The sequence below is a fragment of the Castor canadensis genome, chromosome 1, assembly GCF_047511655.1.
Source record: "Castor canadensis chromosome 1, mCasCan1.hap1v2, whole genome shotgun sequence".
In the NCBI taxonomy this organism is placed as follows: domain Eukaryota; kingdom Metazoa; phylum Chordata; class Mammalia; order Rodentia; family Castoridae; genus Castor; species Castor canadensis.
The window spans coordinates 8,506,305-8,518,935 of record NC_133386.1 but is presented as its reverse complement, the minus strand read 5'-3'; positions in this window follow the sequence as shown (position 1 = coordinate 8,518,935).

Below are 12,631 nucleotides of genomic sequence, written 5' to 3'. Positions count from 1 at the left end.
CATGGCCTTACCTCTGCTAGGCTGGTGCGCTATCATTAGAGTCCTGTAGTCAGCTCTTATTAGCTTCCCCAAAGAAGGGAGACTGAGAGATTACCTTTATAATTTAGCTGAACCTTTTCCCATTAATTCCATCAGTGAAGGAGCGTGTGTCCCCCGGACAGGGGATGTGACCTTCGGGTGAGCCCTTCTGCAACCCCAATAGGCCATGGGGACAGGAGAGGAGTGATAATTGGAACTGGGTGCCCAGGACAAACAGGTACCAGGAGGTAGGTGGACAAGGGAATGGGTCAGAGAAGGCTGCAGATAGGAAAAAGGCATTCTGGATAGGTGAAGTACCTTGGTTACCCGGGGTGGTGCCTTAAAAAAAGGTTTTTTTTTTTTGTATGTGTTTCCTGGAGCAGGTGCTATGGACCTGGGTCTTGGGCGTGCAGTCCCCTCCTGTCACCTCTGTTGCCAGGGCCTGGGGAGCTGTGGATGGCAAGCTGGGGAGAGCATGTCCTGGTGGGCTCCCAGGCCATTGACCACCTTGCCCCCAGTACTGCAGGCCCTCCCACTGTTGGTGGAAGTGGAGCGGTGGCGCTTTTGCCCTCCCTCTTCCAGTCTGCTCAGGCACTGGGCGCCTTCCAGCTGGGACTGATGGCCTGGGGAGACAGGGCGGAGCGGGTGCCTGTGCACGCAGGTGCTCCAGCCACAGCTACAGCTATCCCAGCACGCATGCCCCCGCCACCTTCGCAGTCACCGCGGGTCCCCTGCCGCTGCAGTCACGGTCGCCATGCATCCCCTCCACGCAGACGGCTAGTCAGGGGCTCAGTGTGGGCCAGGGCCTGTGTTGCATGTCAGCCTGAGGGGTGGCAGGAGGTTGGTGCAGTGCACTGGGCAGGGCTGGAGATCTGCGCTGCTGGCCTTCCCTCAGTGCCTCTAGCCTCTGGGCCAGCTGGTGGCAGTGGAGGTGCCTCTTTTTTTTTTTTTCTGTACTCTCCTCCCACAGTCCTGGAGGTAGTGCTGAAGAGTAAGTGCCTCTCATTCGCCCTCTAAAACCTCACCAGCCAGTGGTTAGGGAAGAGAGAGGGAGAGAGAGAGAGAGAAAGGGAGGGAGGGAGGGAGGGATAAGAAGGTGGGAACACAGCCTGAGTGTCTGAGTGCCAGGGCAGCAGGCAGTCCTGATTGGCCCTGGGCCACGTGGTTGTTTGGGAAGGGAGGATGAGAGACCCTGCTGAGAGCTCTGCACAAACTGTGAGAGCACAGCTGTCTTGTAAAAAAAGAAGGAGGGGGAGGAATGAGGAGGAGGGAGCAAGAAGGGAAGGTGTGTTGTGGTTTTAAGGTGGCCTGGTGTGCTCATTCTCTGCGAGCCCCAAGCTGTGTGTGTGTGTGGGGTACACATTGGGCAGACAAACACTGCCACTCGGCACCAGCAGGGAGGCCCACCCGTTGGGCGGACAACTCTGGGTCCCAACCAGGCATTTCCCAGCTACTTTCCCCTAGGGCAGAGCTCAGCCCATTTCCATGGCAGTGCAGAAGGAAAAATAGTGAAAAGAATGAGTGACCCTCTAAACTGCAGGATCTGAGAGCTCGCCATGACTCTGGTGGCTGGCTTCGCAAAATGTGAACAGAAGACCTTGGTTCTTACATTCTGGCGTGGAAGAATGCAAGCAGAACATGTGGGTGTAAATGGGGTTTATTAAATGTTAGGGAAAGGGAAATCCAAAGGGGTGCAGGTGGAGTCTGCCAGTAGAGAGAGAGAGCATGCTTTTCTTTTTCAAGTGCTTTTAAAACCTACACTAACCCATGGGGAGGGCAGGCCCAGGAGATTCCTACCCAATAATGAATGAGTGGGGAGGGGCATGGGTGGTTCCCAGCCAGGTGAGGGTGGTCTGGGCCATCCCTGTGCAACCTGCAGGAGTCCCAACCTTTTCCTACTTCTAGCCTGCCTCAGTAGGCACTAGAAGTTTGTTAAAAAATACAAATAAATAAGGAGAAAATCTTACCTATTTAAGTAAAAGAGCGAATCTCTACATTCAAATGTGCTGGCTTGGTTGAACACCAGTAGACTATGGCCACCAGCTTGTTACCATCAGGGAGGAGCTGCTTCCTATTTTCCGTGATGGAGCTCTACTTCCCTCTGGTGGCTGATCTCTGCATTTCGATGGGCATTTGTGAGGCTCCAACAAGGCTAGATTGCAATAAGATGTTAATGCTTGCAGGGTCTTTAAAGGTCTGTGATTACCGTATTTCTCCAGCTGGGGTATTGTGGTGACTATGGGAAAGTGTCTGAATTCTCTACAAGATAAAGATTTGTTTGAATTTTGGTGGTAACATAAATAAATACAAACATATTCTGGGCCATGTTTCTGACCAGATTATAATCACAGACTCCCTGGAGTTTTCCCGTTTGTGTTTACAGTTACAATAATGCCAAGTATTTAACTTCAGTTGCCACCGGAGGCTCAGCAAAGTCTGGATTTTCTGCTCCAATAGAAACCTTGCATTTGGAAATGGCACACAGCACACTCAGTGTAAGTGAGTCCAGTGCAAAAGTCCTGCACTGTCACCTTTCAATTGGTGATGAGCGGCAGAGTGGATTCAGAAACGTGACATTCCCTCTCACATTAGTTACACAATGGAATTCTAGTGACTTTAGTGTTGCTACTATTTTTAAAAATGGACTTTGATGATACAGTGGTCCTCCCTTAGCCGTAGGGGATGTGCTCCAAGACCATCACAGTATGTCTGAAGTTACCGATGGTGCCAAATTCTGTGTTATGTTTTTTCTTATTCATACATACCTGTGATAAAGCTTAATTTGTAAATTAGGCAAAGTAAGAGATTTACAACAATAACTAATGATGAAATAGAATAATTAAAACATTATGCTGTAAGACCAGCTAAGTGAACGTGGTCTCTTTTTCAAAATATCTCACCGCATTGACCTTGGGTAACTGAGATAGATGGAGGAAAATGGGCCTATGGAGAAGGGGGCTGTGTACTTTTGGGCTCACCTAAGAACTGTGAGCCCAAATAGTTTACACCTTATTTGCCATTGCGTATTTTTACGTGCTGTTATGATAAAAATGAAGTAAGACAACGCGTTGATTCAAGTTCAGCTGTGTTTCATGCTGTTCACAGTGCTTTGCTTAAAAACCTAAAAGGTGCAACATGATTCCGGCCCAAGAAGAGCCCATGATTACATGCCAAGCATTCTGAATGCTATAACACATGGAAACATTAACTAATAGCGGAGAGGCAAAGGGAATGTGTCCTTCAAAGTTCTGGTGATTGAGTTTGCTGAAATACACTGACAAAAGACAGACAACGGGAAAACCAGACAAACTTCCTAACACATAGGTGCATGGGACTCTTGCAAAGTCTCAAAGTTCAAAGAGGGTCCAGGTGATTGGAGCTCGAGTTCTCTCTTCCTAAGGGAGAGGGGAGTGGGGCTCTGAGAACTGTGGAGGGGCAGCAAATGATTTTAGAGGAGATGAACAGGCTCAGAGGACAGACGTTAGCCTGGGACCGAATCCCCCTGGGCTCTGGGTGTGGTGTCAGCTCTAGTCTTCCTTCCTGGAGTTGACCTTCTAGAGGGTGGGCCTTTAGGTAGGTGGGGACTCTGCAGAGGAAGCTGCCCCACACTTGATGGAAAAGGAGGGGAAAGCTGGGTGCGGAAAGGGTAGAGGTCTGTGGACTGCATTAGTGTAGCATGTGGAAACGTGTGCTTTCAGGGATCTCTCTGAGCTCTAGCACCATGTAGTAAGGCATAGCACCAAATGAGTGGTACAGACTGTCATCTCCTGCCACGATTACATTATATTCCAGCAGTAACATTTCTGAAAGTCTCCCAAGGGTTCAAGAATGAGCCCCAATCCCTCAGATCTCAGGTGGATCTGCCCAGCCTCTGGACTTTCGCTCCTGCCTTCCAGAACTGGCCTGGAATTTCCTCAGGCCCACCTGGAGAGTTGGTCAGACCAGCCCCAAGAGAACGCCTCTCATAAGCACCCTGATCCCAGGGTCTTGTGTGCGAGGATTTCTGGGAAGTGTGGATGTGGAACCCCTGTGCCTGAGGCTTGCTTCTATCAGAGCTGGAGCAGGTCCTCTGCTGTCTGCTCTCCACAGGCTCCCACTGTGGTTGGCTGGGGACACTTGTCACCTATAGGATTGCATGTGCAAGAATATACTGTTGCCATGAAAGCCTGTGTCAGTGCGTAAGCATGCATGCACGTGGGTGTGTGTGCACTCGTGAGTATGCATTTACATGTGTGTGCACATGTGCACAGGAGGCCAGTGTGCAAGGAAGGAGCAGTTCTGTGTGAAGCATGGGTTTTTCAGGCAGTGAGTGCTGTGCACATGGGCCCTGTGGGCAGGACTGGCATTCATCACTCAGCTTGGATTCTCAACTGTTACATGCCTCCAGCCCAATCTCCAAACACAGGCCTTCGGTACATACTAACTCCAGGCTGATTGGCTATAAATCTGTTGAGCGGCCTTTGAAACCCTATCTCTAGGCCCCACAGAGATAGCCCTGCACCACAACATAAGGAAGTGTGTACGCAAAGGCTACAGACTTGGCGGAAGTGAGGACAGTGCCTGCTCCCGCCATCATGTAGAAAGCATCTATCCATTCCCAAACAATGGCATTTAGTGATGTCTCGATGTGCTGTGGGCACCTGGGCCAGCTGGACTAGTTTAGGGCTGTCTAGGATGGTTCTCTTCCTCCTGTGTCCTGCAGCTGCCTGATGTCACCTTGGGTTTGTCCTGTCCTCTGGCACTGGCCTGGGCACCATCACATGGTGCTGGGGCCTGGCTCCCTCACCTTCCACCTTTGCAGATGGCCAAGCCCAGCTTTGGGGTGATGGGGTGGGGGTTGATTCCACCTCTTGACAGGAATTCCCGTCATGTCACAGTGCAAAATAGGTAAAGGGAGGGATGACTGATGACTCGGTCAGAAAGCTGCCCTGTGTCCAACTAGCAAAGATTCGGACACTGTCCCCACCTCACAGGACTCAGAGGAGTCTGGGCTGGGCGTCAGGTGGGGGAAGGGCAGAGGTTAACAGTTCCATCACCTAGTAAGTGTCAGAGTTGTCAGAAGACCTACAGTGACCCTCAGTGGACCCCACTGGATGGCATGGAAGATGACAGAGTGGATTCTATAGTGAAGGTGACTATGTGAGAGCTGGGAGTATGTGAGGTCTGCTGCATGGTGAGGAGGGACTGAGGTGTAGCTTGGAGGGCAGACAGGAGGCAGGGGAGGGGAGGGGAGACCCCAAACTATGGTGAATGGGGCCTTGTTACTGGAAGAGTCTCTCTCTCTCTCTCTCTCTCTCTCTCTGGCACTTATTAATGCAACTGCCACAGTAGCATGGAAAATATGTGGATACATTTATATCCTGAGTATAAGGATGATTTATTTAATTCCCTTTCAATTTCAGATGCATGTTGATAGTTTTGTGGGAGTCCCCTGTGTTATCCCAATTATATGGTCAAAAGGAAAATACATTTATAAATTTGTCACTGAGGGGTTGCAACTGTGGCTTTTCTGATTCAATTTGGCACAAGGGTTCTTTCTGGCAGCTTAACCTTAAGGCTGAAATTGCTGGCGATATATTTATTTTGGCCTGTGGCCACTGTAATAAAAATGGAATGTTGTTGAGATTGTAAAGAAAAAAAAGGCCTGAGGATTTATGGAAGCACAGTTGTGTGGTATCTCTGTAAAGAGTATCAAGTCTTATAGTGCTCCAGGTGGCAGGGCAGGGCCGCACGTGACTGTGCCCTTGTGAAACTTCCATCCTTTCCCACCCGCTTATTCTCTTCTCCCACGCCTCAGTTCACCTCTCCGTTCCTTTCCCTTTCCTGTCTTCTTTGCTGCTTTGCCCTAAGATGGAGTGGTCGTTTGTGCACCTACGTCCCATTCATAAACACTGAGTAGAATACAGACAAGACCTGCCTTGGGGTTCAGCAGGAACAGGAAAGATTTCTGGTCACTGGCTGCTTTCCATAGGACCTGGCATAAGTTTTGCTCCGGAGGTGAACAAAAATACAAGAAGGGAGATAGATCAGAAACTGGAGGGTTAAAAAACAAAAACAAAAATGAAAAACAAAAGCATGGTCTTTTCCTTTGTTTACCTTCCCCTTCTCCTCCTGCCCAGTCCCCTGCATCTGCCCAAGGACATAGAGTGACAGGGGGAGGAAGTCAGTGCAGGTTACCTTATTACACAGCCTGGGACACACTTGGAAAGAGGCAAAGTAAGTACTCAGCCCATCTTCAGCCATCTTGGGGTATAGACACAAGCTTTAGCTTTAAATAAACAAAGCCTTAGGGCAGGGTCAAAAGAGATGCATACTTAAACAGTCCCAGTCACAGGTGTGGCCTGCTTGGTTGTTATACCAGTTCTGGTCCTGTGAACCCCTTGGAGAAGTTGTTCACACTGTCATCACTTGAAGGGAGCAGTCTGGTTCTCAAGACATGATTACTCCTGTGCAGCCTCATGATTATAGGTAACTGCCCTCATTTGGGGTTGGTCTGTCCTGCAAGGCTCTGCTGTTCTTTAGGGGTAGTTTCAGTCCCTTGTCATAAAGAAGTTATCAATTATTTTTGTTCTTCTCTGATTCCAAGGTGGCTGCAGGAGAGAATGGCTCTGAGCAGAGGACAACAGATACAAAATGGAGACAGAGATGTCAAGATTTTCTTCTGTTTTTAATTAATTGGTGGGCCCATGTAAGGCATCAGTGCTTTTCAGCAAAAGCAGCTAAAGTATCTCTTACAAATCTATGCAGTTAAGGACACAAACACGCTGTGCTTGTGCAAGGATGGCCTTACAGCACTGTTCATGAAAGTAAAATGTTGGAAATGTCTCCTGTAGTCAGTAAGAAAGCAGTTGGTAAAATTACAGCTTTCTCCCCCAATGGAATACCAAGCAGATATTAAAATAACATAGTGAATCTCTACCTATTGATATTAAGAATATTCATAACGTCCATTTAAATAAAAAAAGCACCTTGCAAAGCTTTACAAAACAACATGTCTAGTGTGAGCCTTTTTTGTGTAAAAATGTGTATAACTGTTATCTGTGCATGGTATGAATCTGGAGTGATGTACACTGAAGTAATTGTCATTTCTTTTCCAGGATGGTAGAATTTAAAGGAGCTTTACACATTCTTTTGTACATTTCTTTCAGTGTGGCTTAACTTAAAAAAAATAGACTTTATGTTTTGCTGTTTGCTCACAGCAAAACTGAGCTGAAAGTACAGAAAATTCAAACCTGCCCTCCACCCCCACAGGCTGAGCCTCTCCACATCCCACTTCAGAGTGGTGCCTTTGTTACCATGAGTGAACCTACTTTGACACGTAGTGATGACCCAAGTCCACATTTTGCACCAGGCCCAGTCTTGGGGTTGGCATTCTGGGGTTTGCATGAACATACGATGATGTGGATCCACCATTAGAGTATTGTGCTGAGTATACCACTCACTATCCTAAAAGTCTCCTGTGGTCTACTCCACTTGTTCATCCTCCCAGCCCCTGCCAACTGCTGATCTTTTTACTGTCTCTACAGTTTAGCAGACATTTCTGGGATGTCATTTAGCTGGAATTATACAGTGTGTATCTTTTTCAGATTGGCCTCCTTCACTTAATAATATGCATTTAAGGCTCTTCCATGTCTTCTTGTGGATTGATAATGCATTTACTTCTGGTGCTGAATAATTTCCCATTGCCCAGATGTACCACATCTTATCCCTCCATCCATCTACAGTGGGACATCTTGGTAGCTAGAAATTTTGTCAAGTATGAGTAAAGCTGCTGTGTCTGTGTGCAGGTTTTTGTGTGGATATAAGTTTTTAACTCTTTTGGGTAAATACCAAGGAGTACAATTGCTGGATCATATGGTTGAGTTTTGTAAGAACTTCATGTCTTCCAAAGTGGCTGTCCCATTTTTGCATTCCCATCAACAATGAAACCAGAGGGGGTGGGGGACAGAGGGGAGAAATGACCCAAACAATGTATGCACATGTGAATACATGAATTAAAAAAACCAAAAGCAAAAAAACCCAATGAAACAGAGTTCCTGTTGCTCCATATCTCCATCAGTATTTGGTGTTTTCTGTTTTGAAATTTGTCATTCCAATAATTTCCTGACATTTAAAAATAATAAACCTGTTACATTTCTCTCTCTCTTGCTCCCTCTCTCTGTGTCTTCTGGTGTTGCTGTTGAGGTCAAACCCAGGGCTTTGTGCATTCAAGGCATACTTTGCTACTGAGCTACACCACCATCCCTACAGAATGAATTCTAAGCAATTAGAGCTCTTTCCTGTGTGCTTTCCTTCTATCTCATAAGCTCAAATTCATTTGCTTGGTTTTTTTTTTTTAGTAGTTGTTCTCAGACTTGAGCATACGTGGGAATCATGTGGAGATCCCGTAAGAATTCAGATTTCTGGGCCACACCTTAAGTTTCTGATTCAATCAGCTAGCACGAGCACTGTGAACCTGCCTTTGTAACACGTGTCTGGGTGAGGCCAATGCAGCTGGTCTTATTCTGAGGACCATGGGTCTGAATAAGAACGAAGGCACTTCAAAGTTGAAGCAAGGATCTCTGTTCCAATGTGTCCAAATGCTCTAGAATAAGAATTCCTTTTGAAATACAGAGATATTGCAAAAGAATTCCTAAATTCTTACAAGACCATTATTTTTTCTTAAAAATGTAATATATTTACATGAATAATTGTAAAATCTTTCATGTAAATTGAATTTCAGCTAAAATCAGTTCTTCTCTCTGAGAGCTGGTATGTGCCCATGATGTTTGTGTCTATTGACAGTCACTGTTTGCATTGTGTGATATTTTTGCAGTTTCATTTGACAACTTCTTGGCCTGAAGCCACTGCTCAGGAAGTCACATCACACGTTGAAGAATCTCAGCGACCACGAGGGGGCATGCCTTGCTTAAGGTTTTCTTTAGGCCACTTTCTTCTCTGTGCTCTGGTGCTCTATGTCCAACCACTGAACCATCAACCCCGGCCCTTCCCTACCTGCTTTGAGGCTCCTATGTCATCTGTTCAGGGTGGGTGCTGTGATTATAAGTCAATGTCCAGGCTCTGTTCGGCTTCCCTGGGGTCCCCATCCCCCATTTTGTTGTGCCTTTTCCACACTTTTTAAAGGAGCAGCAACCTAGAAGCAAAGTACACTGTGGGCTCAGGCTGGAGCTGCCCTCCATAGGCCTTTTGCCTCCTCCCTCCCCTATCCTGCCCTTCTTGGTTCCTTCCAGGTCTTTCCTGGGAGTACTGACTTCCTATCAACAAATCACCCACATATGAATCTTCACTGTGGCATGTACTTCTGCAGGTGTCTTTAAGATAAGGTGAAAAACGCAAGATATACTTAAATCTATGTGATCTACAAAGGATTGCTAGCAGCAATAAGAATGTCCTGGTGGGTCCCTGCTGGGTAGCCCAGGACAAAGTGACACAAGACATGGTGAAGGTCCTGGAGGGAATCATAACTTTGCCTGGATGTCAAACCCTGCAGAAGACGAAGTCTGACAATACACAGGTCAGGGAATTATTTGGGGATCTATTAGCTCATGTTTTTACCCTCAGATCCTTTTGCCCTTTGTCCCCTTCCCATACACAACTCAAGCAACAGAGTGGGGTGGGGATGGGCAGAAGGTTCAGTCCTCTCAGCCCCTCTGAGCTTGGCACACCTGTGCTGTGATCAGGAACAAGAGGGTAGTCATGTGAACAGAAGAGATGAGGGCCAGATGGCACCTTCCCCAAAGATACCCTCTAGGTGTCTTAGAACTTACACATGACTCCAAGGAAAGGAGAGGGAACACCCTGAGCTGATCGAGAACATGTTTCTCCTCATCCTTTGTAGGATGGGGCATCAAATTAGAAATCTAACTGGGGCAGAAAATAAAGTTCTATTCCATGCACCCATGCACGTGAGGAGCAAGACCCATACCCACTATAAACACTCATCAAGTCAATTGTACAGAATTGACATAGAATACAGCTCTGTGGTTTTTGACATATTAAGCTTTTATGGGTTTAGGGAGGCCTGGCAATACATGTGTGTTCTTGCATAAGGTCCTTAATATCTTATCCTTCAGGGAAGTAAAAAGAGTTGGTTAAACCAATAAATAAGAAAGATCTTGTCAAAAATCACACCCTTGTTTCATGCTTTGCTTTGACTTGCTTTTCTTCTAAGCTTGCCTAGAGGCCAGGTAGTCCCAATTCAGGACTGGTTAGAACTAATCAGAAGAGTTTTGTTGAACAAGGTAGAGGGAGGTCAGTCATTAGAAGCAAAATATTCAAGGGATTTAAGTTTTTGAGCACAAATGTATACTTACCAAGTCTCTAATGTAGCTCAGACACTGAGGTGGCCCCTTGGCCTCCTGTAAACAAAGGTGAAGGTCCTGTTTCCTGGCCGATTCCTCCTTGCCTTTCTTTCCTTCCTGATAACTCCAAATGAAGTGTGAGTAGGTCAGAGTCTTGCTCTATCAAGGACTTCTGTTTCTTTTCTTTATTGGTAATATGGTAAGGATATTTTCCTTACTAATTGTGAGGGCAATAGAAGATAAATAAAACATCTTCAAGACTTGGTTTACACAGAGGATGATCTTAGAGAGCCAATGCTTTCTAAGCATTGACCGATAATATTGGCAGTAATATTGCCCATGGTAATGCTGACAAACCGCTGGTATTAGTCGGGGTTCAATCACAAAAGCAGAATTGCTGGGGGAGATAGTTATAATCTATCTATCTATCCATCTGTCTATCCATCTGTCTACTTATAGTCTATAGATAACACACACACACACACACACACACACACACACACACACACACACATTTTAAGGACTTGGTCACAGAGATTTGGCCTTCCACTATTCTGGGAGTTGAGTAAGCAGGGTAAATCTGATGCTGGAGGCTGAATCCTGCTGGGGGCAGAGGGGAAAGAAAGATGGGTGGAAACTCTTGGGAACCAAGAACAAGCTGATAGCCCTGAGTAGGATACTGGATCCCACATCTGTGTCATTGGCTGACCTCAATGGTGGGGTGTCCTGCAGAATCCAGGTCCTTGGTCACAAATCTACATGTGCACCTGACCTGAGAAGCAGAGAGGCAGGCGAGGCATCCAGAGAGGAGGGCACTGCAGGCCTGGCTGTTCCCTCATGCCAAGAGGGCTGCCAGGCTTAAAATGACAAATGAGAGCTACAAGATGGATGCCTGCTGTCTCATTTCCTTTTTTAAAATCATGAGCCCACCCTAATCAGAAATTTCCAGAAGAGGGAATTGTGGGAGACATAGTTCAGCCTAGCTCAGCTGACACGCTGCCAAGTCATCACACCCCTGGACAAGCATGCCCAGGACTTCTGTGATTCTTCAGGTCACTCTAAAGGTCCTTCAGCATTCATTTTGTTATTTAAGCGTGTCTGTTTTATAGTTGCAAAATATGACTAGTGATATTTTAGAAAATATACTTCCATTTTCTGTATGTGAACTTTAAATTGATGCAATTTGCATCTATTTATATCCTTATGTATAATTTTATGCCATTATATTTAAATACCTTTTAAATATTTAATTGCATACCTGTATAAAACTTTATACTATCATCATCCTAATGCTGGAGTTTTAGATTGTTTTTTATTTTCAGTGTGTCTGGCCTTCCTGCTTATGGTGGCACCATAAGTCTCCTCTGTATCCGGGCACTTCCCTCAAATCCCAATTTCCCTCATTCAAGGAACAGCAGGGACTTAGCACAGGTGACTGACGTCCATGGCACCGCTGGCCATCTGGTCCTTCAGAAGAGCTTCAGCATCTTTCGTGAAGCCTTGACTAGTCTAGACTGGAGATTTAACCAATGAAATCAGAAATCTGGTTTCTTATATTCTGGACCTAAGTAATTTATTTGGGAAACTGTCTCATGGTGTTTTAGGCTCCTGTAATTGAATACCTTAGATTGGGTAATTTACAACCAGACATTTATTGGCTCACAGTTCTGGAGAGGGAGAGGGAGAGAAGGCAGGGGAGGCTGCTTGTCCTTTTATCATAAGCCCGTTTCCATGACTGTGCCAGTAATCCATTTGGAGCCTCATGGCCTGATCACTTTTAATGGTCTTCCTTCTAGTACTGTTATAATGGCCATTAAATTTCAACCCGAGTTTGGGAGGGACAAACATTCACACTGTAACAGGAAGCTAAAATGTATTTGTAGCTGGGCGCTAGTGGCTCACGCCTGTAATCCTAGCTACTCAGAAGGCAGAGATCAGGAGGATCGCAGTTGGAAGCCAGCCCAGGCACAACAGTTTCACAAGACCCTATCTTAAAAAAAGCCTTCGCAAAAAAGGGCTGGTAGAGTGGCTCAAGGTGTAGGCCCTGAGTTCAAGTGCCAGTATCGCCAATAAATAAATAAATAAATAAATAAATAAAGTATTTGTACACGCTCTCTGTCTTTTAGTCAACTCTGCCAGTTGAAGATGTATTGACAGTCAAAAATTGTCACAGCAGCATGAGGGCCAGAGCTTAGCTCCCTGCTTTTGGTTAAAGAACCTCTTTCTTTGGTTTCCTGTGCACATAAAATGGTTATAATTTCAAAAGCATCAGTTAAATGTCAACTGTTATTGGTCATATTTTATAAATGCTT